This window comes from Vombatus ursinus, unplaced genomic scaffold (genome assembly GCF_900497805.2).
Source record: "Vombatus ursinus unplaced genomic scaffold, bare-nosed wombat genome assembly UNPS02015106.1, whole genome shotgun sequence".
Classification (NCBI taxonomy): domain Eukaryota; kingdom Metazoa; phylum Chordata; class Mammalia; order Diprotodontia; family Vombatidae; genus Vombatus; species Vombatus ursinus.
This window is the reverse complement of record NW_020954884.1, coordinates 474406-486973: the sequence shown is the minus strand read 5'-3', so window position 1 is coordinate 486973 and position 12568 is coordinate 474406. Positions and strand designations below refer to the sequence as shown.

At 41.2% G+C, this 12568-nt stretch overlaps 1 protein-coding gene across 6 annotated transcripts in view; it reads right to left on the bottom strand.

Annotated features, from left to right (window-relative positions):
* Nucleotides 1–12568, bottom strand: part of CAPSL (calcyphosine like) — a 39328-nt gene that overhangs the window by 21388 nt on the left and 5372 nt on the right. The window contains exon 1 of one of the 6 annotated variants that reach the window (XM_027846246.1): nt 499–520. The exons of the other annotated variants lie outside the window; for them this stretch is intronic. The gene's annotated coding sequence lies outside the window, so the exon portion shown is untranslated. Of the gene's footprint in view, nt 1–498; nt 521–12568 lie in introns of those variants that run through there. 6 annotated transcript variants of the gene reach the window in all.

Here is a 12568-nt window from a genome sequence, read left to right as displayed (position 1 = left end):
TTCTAACATCATCATTCCACTGAAACTGCTCCCTCTCTGATGCTCCCCAGGATGTCTTAATTGCCTACCCAATGGCCCATTCTCAGCCCCCTTCCTTCTTGAGCTTTATAGAGCATTCGCCATTGAGGACCACCCCCCTTCTACTCTACTCTCTCTTTCCTGTGTGATGTGATGCTTCCTCCTGCTTCTCTTCTTACCTGTTTGATGATTCCTCGGGTCCCTTTGACAGACTATCATTACAGTCCTGCCTCCCAATTGGGATAGAGCTAGCCCCTCCCAGCTTTATCCTGAGACCCCCTTTTCTCTCTCCATATCTTCTCTCAGAGATCTTATCACTTTCCATGGGTTCCATCATTATCTCTATACAAATGACTCCCCCAGTTACGGGTTCATTTCTGTATCACCAAGCGGCTTTGGGACATGTCCAACTGGATATCCCATAGACATCCCAAACTCAGGATGTCCAAGCCATAACTAATTATCATCCCCTTTTCAAACCTTCTCCTCCTCCTGTTTTCCCTGTTCCTGTTGACAGCATCCTTCTGGTTGGCCAGGTTTTTCAGCAGGTTTCTAGTCTCAGAGTCATCTTAAACTGTGCCTGTCATGAATTTTCTCATAGTGTCTGACTTATGATTTCTCTGACTTCATTTTATTATAGTATGTATAAGGACAGGTTCACTTCTTAGAATGGTGTTAACTTCAAGACCTCTTCCCCCTGAAGAATGGAAACAAATATCTAATAACTACCATTGGTATAGCACTTTAAGGTTTGCAAAGCAAACATTATCTCATTTGTTCCTCACAACAACCCTGGGAGGTGGGTGCTATTATTAACCCATTTTACAGATGAGGAAACTGAGGCAGACAGGAGTTAAAGGATTTTTCCAGGTTCAGGGTGTCTGGGACCAGATTTGAATTCAGGTCTTCCTGGTTCTGGAATCAGTGTTTTGTTCACTGTATCACCTTATTGCTTGCTATAAAATATATAAATACACACACATATCTACATATACCTATATTTATTATGTGTACTTTTATTATTATAGTTTTATTACCTGTATCTATTATATATTTATATGTACCTATATTCAAAATGAAGGCCTGTGAAGGATCTTTGTGTATTGGAAGTTTATTCTCCCTCCCCCACGGAATCTGTTACCAATCCTATCATAAAATCCTAAAGTGGGAGTGAGGGGATGGGAAACACATAAGGCCCTTTTTTCCCTCTGAGAGAATAACCTAAGGCTGTTTCCTAACTCTTACTAGATGATTTAGAGGCAGGTCCCCTTCCCACCCTCCCCACCCCCAAAGATCCATGCCCATGTCAATCGGCCTGTGCTCTGTGATAATTATTTCTTGGTCCTCCTCTTCTCCCAATAATAACTGCAAAGATAAAAATCCACCTTGTCCAAATGGCTGTCTAACACCTGGCATCCTATGTAAGATCCTCCTTGTCCCCTTGTTAACTAGTTTTGAGTTCAACCAGGAAATATTCTCATCTCATTCTCGTATTCCCTTCAACCAATCACCGTGTTCAGAAATGAAACACATAAAGGAAGCACGTAAAGACACCACCTACAAAAGGCGGGATTATCTCCAACACATCAGATATGGGGCTTCCATCTTCTGACCTGCCACCCAATCCCAAACTGGGGAACTGCTATATTATCAACCCAATGTGGGCACCAATTTGAAGGCCCACAACATCCTACTACAGTCTTTAGCTGGCTGTAAAAATATATATATACCCTTGAGGAAGGGTTTTGGACATCGATGTCTTATGGACAGATTTCCTTTCCCACCATTCATCTGACCATAAATTCTGATGCTGAGGCTGAAATTACCACTTACTTAATCATATAATTAACTAATTAATGCATAATCACTCATTTAAGACAGGCATTTGCCACCAATGGAAATTAACTGATCATGTTTCCATTTCATTTTTAAACTTCTTGAATTCATAGAGTCCTCATTCCAGTTCTTTGGAATTGGACCTAATTTAAATTCTCCACTATTACTCTCCTTCTCTTCTACTGAATCTGTTGCCAAGTTGGGTCAATCCTATCTCCACAATACTACATCTGAACCCTTCTCCAGCACAACCACTGTGAGAAGTGGCAGAAAGACCCAAGTTCAACTCCTACCTCAGATACTCACTATCTGTGTGACCCTGGCCAAGTCACTTTACCTTTCTCTGATTCATTTTCCTTATCTGAAAAAATGGTGATAATTAAGAGTACTAATAATCACAGGGTTGTTGGGAAGATCAAATGAGGTAAAATATGCAAAGTACCTTACATGCCTTAAAGCACTATGTGAATGCTAGCATTTGTTATTAATTCAGTTTCTCATCATTTTTCTCCTAGATTATTACAATAGGCTCCCGACAGGACCTTCTAACTTTTTATTTCACCCTTCTCCAGCCAATTCTCTACAGAGCTGGCAAAATTATCTTCCTACAGTGTAAGTCCATGCTATTCCCCTATTCAGGAATCCTCAGAGAGTCTCTGTTGCCTATAAAATAAAATGTAAATTTCTCAGCCCTTCACAAAATAATTCCAACCTACCTTTCCAAGTTAATGGTACATCATTCCTGTTCATGTAGTGTTATGTTCCAGCCAACTTGGCCACTTGCTGTTTCCCAAACTCTACACTCAATCTCTTGCCTCCAAATCTTTGCCCAAGCTGTCCCTCTTGCCTGGCATGCGCCCCCTCCTCATTTTTGCTTCTTGAAATATCTAGCTTTCCAGGGTTCAGCTGATGTGCTAGCTCCTACAGGAAGCTTTTTCTACCCCTCCCCCACAACTTGGTTGTTATGGTTCTCTCCTCAAATGATCAAGTGGGTTACATGTCTGTTTACATATGGTTTCCTCCCAGCAGAAGGCAAGTTCCTTAAGGGCAAAGATTGAGGTTTTATTTTTGTTTTTGTTTTTGGTTTTTTTTGCTTTTTCTTTTTATTCTTTGTATCTTTGTATCCTCAGCCCCTCACCCAGTCCTTGAACAAATGCTTATTCGGATGGATTTGAATTCAAGTGGGCTACACTACCTTCTTCATGTGGAAGGGGTGACACGTGGAAGAGGGATTAGAGTTTTCCACATGGCCCCTGAGGATTGGAAGAGCTAAAAGCAATAGGTCAATGTTTCAGGAAGGTACATTTCAGTTAGATGTGAAGGAAAAGTACATTTCGGTTAGGTGGAAGGAAAAATGTCCTAACTACAACTGTCATCCAAAAGTGGCATCGGTTCTCTAAAGGGTTACAGGGGTGGGGAACCTGCGGCCTTCACAAGTTCTGTGAAGTTTGGATTCAGTCAAAGGGCTGCTCTAGAGGACTTAGAGGGCCACATGTGGCCTCGAGGCCGCAGGATCCCCATCCCATCCATTAGAGAATGCCCCTTTTAGAGAGTGCCCCTTGGCTAGAGATCTTCAGACAAAGGGAGGAACTCTGCTCGATGATGCAGGAGAGAAGTCTTCTGTCTAGGTTCAGATGGTACTTGATGGCCTCTATGCTGGAGAGTCTTCCATCTTGGAGAGTCTGTGCTTCTGAATGAGCCTGTTTGGACTAGCTCAATGGTGTCAAACTCAAAAAGAAACGGGCCACTAATCGATGCATACAAATCTCTGCAGGGACTGACTTGTTTTAAATGATAATTATCTGTGTTTTATTGTATTTCTATTTATTTTGCTAAATATTTCTCAATTACCTTTAATCTGGTTCAGGCTACACTCAGGAGTGCCGGGGGCTACATGGGGCCTCGTATTTGACCTCTGGACTAGGAAACAGCACCCAGTCACCTAGTTCTCATGGTACAGTGGAAAGAGCACAGGATTCAGAGTCAAAGGACCTTGCTCTGATATTTACTGTCTGTATGACCTTAAGCAAGTCACTTTATCTATGAGGGCCACAGTTTCTTCAGCTAAGAAAATAAGAGGGCTGAATTCAACTCCAAAGGCACCTTTCAGCTCTCTGTCTATGATCTTGCAACAGAACCACAATTTGAATGTAGGTGCTCTAATTCAGAATCCTAAGCTCCTTCCTCTACAGATTTTCTACCCCAGTTCCTCCATTTATAAAAATGGGAGAAATAATATTTCAGTTCCCTACCTTACAGGGTTGTTGGGGAAAGCACTTTGCAAGCCTTAAATGGTTAAACACATATAAGTTCTTCCTTATGAAATGTAGTCTTCACCATGATTTGGAAGATTTTACATTCCCATTTCCATAGGACAGTTTCTCACACTGTGGGTCGCTACCCAATGTGGGGTCATGAAAAATTTGGCAACAGTAAAAGGTTTCTGAACATACAATGACCAAAAATTAATTCAAAATCAAACGAATAGTGAATCTGAGGCGTTTCTGGAAGTTTCTGCCCATGTTGCAACGTGCAACTTCACCACAGCCTTGGTTCTGAACACAAAGCACGTGCACTTTGCACTGCGCATGCCCTCAGGTCATATGACCCCTCATTTTACAGATGAGAAAACTAAAATTCAAAGAGGTTAACCTGCTCAGAATCAACAGCTCATATGTAGAGGAAGGGGGATTTGAACCCAAGTCTTCCTGACTCTAAGTATAGCACCTAAGCCTTCTGCCTCCATGATGGCTATAAAGACCAAAAAGGGAGGAAAACACCACACAAAGAGGCTCACACATACACACATACACACATACTTACACACACTTATAAACTCACCAAACTTGGATACTTCAAAGTGTTGCCTATAACAATTCTGCCCTTTTACAATGAATATCTTTGGTTGTAGAGGTTTGTACCAACTGTCAAAAAGGTTACCTACAAATAGGTGCAGGTGTGTGGGCCAGAATCCTTAAGCAGGGATCCAGATATATCTGGCCCTTTTTCTACTCCTGCAGTGCCACTGTGTGTTGGGATGGTGTCTGTGAATTTCCCAGGCCAGGCACAACAGAAATGGGGCATGGCCTGCTCTGCTCTAAGTTCATGGGCAGCGGCAGGCAGGGTGGAGCTGCAGACACTGAACCCAAGAGCTGGTCTGGTATGCTGGTCACTAGGCACCAGTCAACTTGGGAGCTGCCATCTACCTCTCCTGGAAAGTTGCTCAGTCTTTTTATTTATTCTCTATATACTTACATGTGGACATGTTGTCCTGGACGTTTGAATGTTACCTCCTTGCCAGGAGAGATTAAATCATTGTATGCATATCCTTAGCACCTAGCACAGTGTCTGGCCCATAGTAGGTGCTTAATAAATGAATGCTGATTGACTGATTGCTGGAACCCAGTTGCCTGCACCTGTTCGATTATTCTCTGCTGTTTCTGGATGGAACAGAAGATGATAGAGTCTGATCAAGAGTGAGGAGTTGAAGGAGCTTGGAGGCTTGTCTCCTCTTCGTGCTTAGAAGTAAATGGTCAGAGCAGTGTCCAAAAGAAAGAATCAAGTTGATCTTAAAGAACTCAACAAAGATTCTGGAAAACCTAGACCTACTCCAGATTAAGCTGTCTTTGAGCGCCCTCTGGTGAAAATTAGATAAACTACATTGGTACCATTCAAGCCATCTGGCCCAACGCCCACTTTCGAGTTTCTGATTCTTAACTGCTAGGTCCAGATGCACAAGGGATCACTCGCACTTTGCACTGGCATCTTTCTCTTTCATCATGTTTAGTTAGCAATTAAACATATATTATGGGCCAATCACTATGCTAAGTCCTGAGCATGCAAAGAAAGACAAACTGTCCCTACCCATGTTCCAAGACTCTCTACGGTGCTGCATTCTTTGTCAGAAGCAGTGCCTTAGGCTCTTCTCAAAGTAGAGCAGAAGGAAACATGTTTACCAGGCAACAGGGAAACAAAAGCTGGATCAATATCCCTGGGAATTGAGATGAAGTAGAAATAGAAAAACATGGGAGAACATCCCTTTGTACCGGAACGTGTGTCCCTCTAATGGGGTCCATCACCAAGCCATTCCACTCTTATCATTAAAGTTCTACACTTCGCCTCACAAGGTCCATTTGGGCCATTGGTCAGTGTCAGGTCTTGATGCTAACTCAGCCCACAGACTTAAGTTTAAGATTTAGTTTCTGCTTTCAAACCACAATACCTGCCCTGCTCTGCATTCTTGTGGTGGAAAGGAGACAAACAAATGCAATTTTATATAATCACAAGTGTTTGTGTGTGTATATACGTACAACTGACTTCAGTTATACAGTGATGTAAATGGTAGGGGAAAGAAAGGAGGAAAGAAGGTGTCACATACTGTTGGAGTGACTAGATGGAACAGAAACAAATAATTAGCTCTGGAGTCAATGGACCTGGGTTCAATGCTTATTATGCTTATTAACTGTGTGACCTTGAGCAAATCACATAACCTCCCTAAGCCAGTTTTTTCATCCACTGCAATGCTTTACCTTATCCATTGTTTCCTGGGCACTCCCATCTTTTTATTTCTTGCATATTGATTTTTACTAAGCTTTTTTTTGTGGTATGCCCTATGGGAAGACAGTAAGGAAAAACTGCAGAAATCTGGGAGTCCAGGAATAATGGCTTTGGGTTCAAATCCCAGCTCTGCCATTTACAACATGTGGGCAAGGCCTTTCACATCTCTGTGCTTCAATTTCCTCATTTGTAAATTGAGAAGATCGGACTTGATCATATCTAATTTCCAGCTCTAAGTCTACAATGACAACAGTGACACTCTGAAGTACCCACAGCTGAGAAAGACTGAAGAGTGTCAGGCAGAGGTTCTCAAACATCGTTCAAGAGATGAAAAAGAGGCTTCACTTGAAACAAAACTTTGAGAGAAAATCCTTTTAACCTTTTAAGTGCCTACCAAATAACTTGAGTGGTACTAAATAACATAAGAGCTTCCAGTCGAGCATCATGGTGGCATCTGAGGCTGTGATGGCTGAGGGAAAACAGTGCTAATGGGATGAGTGACAAAAAGGGCTACCCCACTTCCCTCTTCTCCTAATCTTCCTGTGAATATCTTCTTGTCCTTCCCCTCCCAGATAGATACTATCTCTCTATCTCACTCTTGGGGGGAGAGCTTGAAACCCACTTCCACTACCCCGCCCCCCAACTCCTCCACACCAGACTGAATTCTGCTGGGGAAATACAAGAAAATAAAGCACGGCGAGTGATTTTTCCAGTCAAGTTCACCACAGGGAGACGCAGAGAGAGGTCTGTGACCAGGAATGCAGGGGTGCACAAGTATTCTAGCACCCAGAGAACCAAGATTGTGCCAAAGACGAGATGAAGATCCAGAGCCATACCAGGCCACCAGCCCCATGCAGGTACAGGAAAAGATGAGAACTGTTGCTACTATGTACCAGGCATTATACTAAACACTGTAGATAGAAGATTTAAACCAAGTAAATAACTACAAAATAATTTTTGGTGTGGAGGAGGCACTAGTGGCTGGGGTTGGGGCTAGGGGGAGGGATTTCAGGAAAGGCTTCATGTAAGAGGTGGCACCTGAGCTAAATATTGAAGGAAGCTATGGAGTTTAGGATACAGAGGAATGCATTCTAAGCATGGGAGATAATGTATGTAAAGGCAAGATGTTGAAAGATGGAGTGTTGTGGATAAGGAAAAGTAGGTATGTCAGTTTGGCTGGGCCATAGAGTATAGATAGATGTAGATAAAGAGTGGGACCTAGACTCAGGAAGATCTGTGTTCAGATCCAGCCTCAGACAGTAACGATGTGACCCTGGCAATTCATTTAACTTCTGTCTCCCCAGTTTCTTCATCTGTAAAATGAGGATAATAATAGCACCTACCTCCCAGGGTTATTGTGAGGATCAAATAAGATAATATTTGGAAAGTGCTTTGCAAACTTTAAAGCATCATATAAATGCTTGCTATTATTAAATCTTCCTTTTGACTCTCATGTTTCTGCTCCTTTTGAGTGGCTCAGAAAATAATGGGTTCACCCTTACTAGTTTGATAACCACTTGCCAGGAATGTTCTAGAGGGAATCTCTATACAGGTACAGATTAGACTAGATGGCCTGGGGGGTCCCATCCAGTTCTGAGGTTCTGTGATTTTCCCAGTTAACCCACAATCATAACTTTGAGTCACTTTAATCCTCCTCTTTCTCTTGTCCCATACAGCTTATGACTCTATTTCATCCTCTATTTTACACCTCTTTCATTGTGATGCTGAAACACCTTCTCTTATATCTCTCTCTGTTGATATCCTAACCATCCTTCAACTCCCAATTCAAATGTTGCTTCCTCCACGAAACTTTCTTTAATCCCACAACCATATAGTCTTCCATTTAATCTCATAACACTATGTATTCTTCACTTACCACATTCTAATTTGTATTAATGTGGGAAACATGGTGTAATGGATGGAGAACTAGCTTTAGGGTCAAAAAGATCTGAGTTGAAGTCTTACACATACGGCCTGTTTGACCCTGGGCAAGGCATTTAATTTCTCAGTGACTCCAAAACTATAAATTGTAGAACAGTTACTGATCTACTTTGGTAGAGAGAACATCCTTCCCTAGGGAGTCCTCCAGAGGGAGAAAATCACAGGCGTGTATTTTATTTATTCTTGTGCAAATGTCTTATCACTCTTACTAGACTGAAGCTCCTTGAAGGCAACAATTGTATCTTTCAAAGTCATAGAATTACAGAAACTTGGAGCTGGAAGAACCCTATAGGAAATCTAGCCCAACCTCTCCCTGAACAAGGGTCCCTTTTATCACATCCCCAGCAAGTGATCATCTTGGCTTTGCTTGAAGACAGCTAGTGAGGAGGAACACATTACCTCCTAGGTAGGTCATTCTACCTTGAAATGCTTCCTTATTTATCATATCATATTATTTCATATCTCCACAAACACACATACATACATGCTGCCCAGCACAATGCATTGCATATATGTATATATGTTTAGTCATTTTCAGTCACACCCAACTCTTCATGACCACATCTGGGGTTTTCTTAGCAAAGATACTGGAGTGGTTTGCCATTTCCTTCTCCAGCTCATTTTACAGATGAGGAAACTGAGGCAAACAGGGTTAAGTGATTTGCCCGGGGTCATACAGCTAGTACATGTCTGAGGTTAGATTTGAACTCAGGGAGATCAGTCTTCTTGACTCCAGATCTGGTACTCTATTCACTGCACCATCTAGCTGCCCTGGATTGCATATAATCAGTGCTTAATAAGTACTCTTTGAATTTTGCTGTTGAATACCAGACCTGGGAGAGGGAAGGAGAAAAGGAGTTGAAATATTTCAAGAGGAGTGACTCAGCTCTGAGAATTAGGAATTTTTTTAAAATCCCTTCTAACTTCTCTTCACAATTTGATTAACATTTATTCTCAAGAAAAGCAGCAAGGGACATCAGCCAGAGAACCGGTCTTAGAGTCAAGAAATCCTGCCCCCAGACCCCTGCTACCAGTGTGACTCTGGGCATATCATTTAACAGCTCAGTGACCCACCCTTTCCCCATCCCCAGATGATAAGTTTGATCAGAGTTACTGATTGGAATATGGCAGAGTAGTAGGAAGCAATGAAGCTGAGATCCCACCCATAACTCCTCCAAATAGATCTAGAAAGTGCACTAGACTTAATTCTGATGGGGAAATTCAGAAAAAGTCACAGTAAGTCATTTGTCCAGCCCATATCAGCATAGGGAGAAACAGATTTTCAGACATTGAAGCCAGGGTTAGAGCAGGAGCATGCTAGGTTCAGAGCACCCAGGGAGAGGCTGTGTGCACCAGGACAAAAGGAGACTTCAGACCCAGACCCATATCAGGGTTCTGTGATAGGGACAAGTGCTAACTGGCAGCTTTGTTGCCCACTACTCAGTTTTGGGTCACAGATCCAAGGGAGACTATAAAAGGAGTCAGTCTAGGGAGGTGGCATTCTGAGGTTGGGAGGCCCAAAGTAGTGTTTCTAGAAACAGGAAAGTTAAGAAGGAATGGTTTGGCTCAGATCCCAGGAGCAGGGCAGGATCTCAGTTTTAGCATCTAGTTGTAATACCAAGAACAGAAGTCCCAGGCCAATGAGGAGCTTGGAGTTCTTTTTCTATGGAGCCAGATCAACTTCCTAGCTGGCTGATAGGGGCTGAGTCCAACAGCATTCTATGCTGCTCTGATCAAAACTCAGGTCAAGAACTTGCAGGGCTCAGGCCAATGAGGCCTGATTGCAATCATACTTTGCCATGGAGCAAACCACTTTGGAAGACTGAAAGCTTACAGGCCCCCAGCCTATCCCTGAGATCCTAGAATAACACAATACTAAATAATCCAAGAAAGCAGCAAGAGGATCCCAGAACTTCTCTTTAAAAATGCTACAAAGCCCAGTCCTAGTATCAAGTCTGAAGTCAGGAAGTAACCGGAAGAAAGAGTAAACAAAAGAAGAACCCCACCATAAAGAGGTATTATGGTGACAGCTATACTCAAAACACAAACTCAGAAGAAGATAATGATTCCAAAACATTTATAATCAATGCCTCAGGGAGAAACATAGCTTAAGAACAAACTCAATTAGAATTCCTGGAAAATATAAAGCAAGAGTTCTAAAAATTTATAAATGAAATGAGATTATTTGAGGGAAAAGTTAGAAAAAAAGTGAGAACTACAAAAGAAAAAACTGGAAAGTGAATTAACAGTTTGGAGCAAGAGGTACAAAACCTTACCCAATCAACACACTCCCCCGAAAATTAGAATGGACCAAATAGAAGCCAATTACTACATGAAACAACAATAAGTATTAAAACAAAGTCAACATAGAAGAAAATGCAAGGTATGTCATAGCAAAACTGCTGTCAGTTTTTGGAAATGGGTCAAAAGAAAAAGTAAAGAATCATCAGACTATCTGGATATCGGAGAGGAGAGGACAGGAGAGGAGAGGGAGGGGGAAGGAAAAAGAAGAGGGAGGGAGAGGGAGAGAAAAAGAAAAGAGAGAGAGACAGAGACAGAGACAGAGACAGGGACAGAGACAGAGACAGGAACAGATACAGAGACAGACAGAGAGAGAGGACATATTTCAAGAAATCTTAAAACTGCCCAGATCTCCTAGAATTAGAAGGCAAAGCAAAAATAAAAAGAATACACCAGTCACCTCCTGAAAGAAACTCCAGAATGAAAACTCCTAGGAATATCAGAGCCAAAATCCAGAGCTTCCAGGTCAAAGAACAAATTTCCAGGCTGTAATAGGCCAAAAAGAAAGAATTACAGCACTGAGGAGCCATAGTCAGAATCATAAATGATTTAGCAACTATCACTATAAAAAAAACAATACTTGGAATATGATAATCCAGAAGGGAAATGATTTGTGTTTACAGACAAAAATAACTTACCCAACAAAACTGAGTATAATCCCACAGGGAGAAAAATGGATCTTTATTGAAGCAGAGGACTTCCAAGCATTCCTCATGAAAAGACTAGAACCAAAGAGAAACTTTGAAGCTCAAAAATAAGTGTAAAGAGAAACAAAATGATAAACATGAACAAAAAATGACAATTGACAGAACAAGGAGAAACTGCTTACATTCTAATATAGGGAGATGATACATGCGATACATGAGCCTTACCATCATTAGGGATCATAAAGGGAACCTAATTAGACAGAGCATTATTCTGTTGTTTGGATGATCTCAAAAGAAGAATGAAAAAGGTGGAGAAGAAAGCCAAGGGAAGAGGGGGAGGTTAGTGCAAGGGAAAGAAGGTTAGGGGAAATTATCTCAAGTAATTAAGGTGTACAAGTATACATTTATACAAATAAGGAAAACATGGTGAGGGGAACAGCTGACAATTCAACCTCACTATCATCTGAACTGGTTAAAGGAAGTAAAAATACATACATACATACATACATACATACATACATACATACATAGAGAGAGAGTTACAGATGATACAATTTTTAAAAATAGTTAATGTTGGGGCAGCTAGGTGGCGCAATGGATAAAGCTCCAGCCTTGGAGTCAGGAGGACCTGAGTTCAAATCTGGCTTTAGACACCTGACACTTATTAGCTGTGTGGCCCTGGGCAAGTCACTTGACTCGATTGCCTCACAAAAAAAAATAGCTAATGTTGACATTTGTTTCGATCAATTATATATGTTTGTAATGGAGTGTGTTTTTCTTTAGGTCTCAGTCGGGAGATGGGAGAATAAGAAGGCAGAATTTTGCTGATTAAATGATTAGAAAAAATGTATATATATACATTTGTATACATATATGTATATATGTGTATTATATACATACTATATACACATGCATATCAATACCTATCTATGTATTTGTGTATATACATATATGCATATACATATATATACATACATGAATATATACATACATACACACAGAGTTACTGATTGGTAGAAGTTCTACACACACACAAGCCTCAGCCCTGAATTACTCCCATCATCCACTGTCTTCACTCCTTCTCACATACCACCCAACAAAACTGGAGAAAATCACAAAACCATGCTGACTAAATTCATTATCAATTTATGTTCAATAATCTCAACTGGGTCCTTATTGTAGCAAGTCAATTGTTTTATACCTCATTACTTTTATACCTCATTACTTTTACTATCTCACTCACCACAACAACTTTTGCAAACCTATTC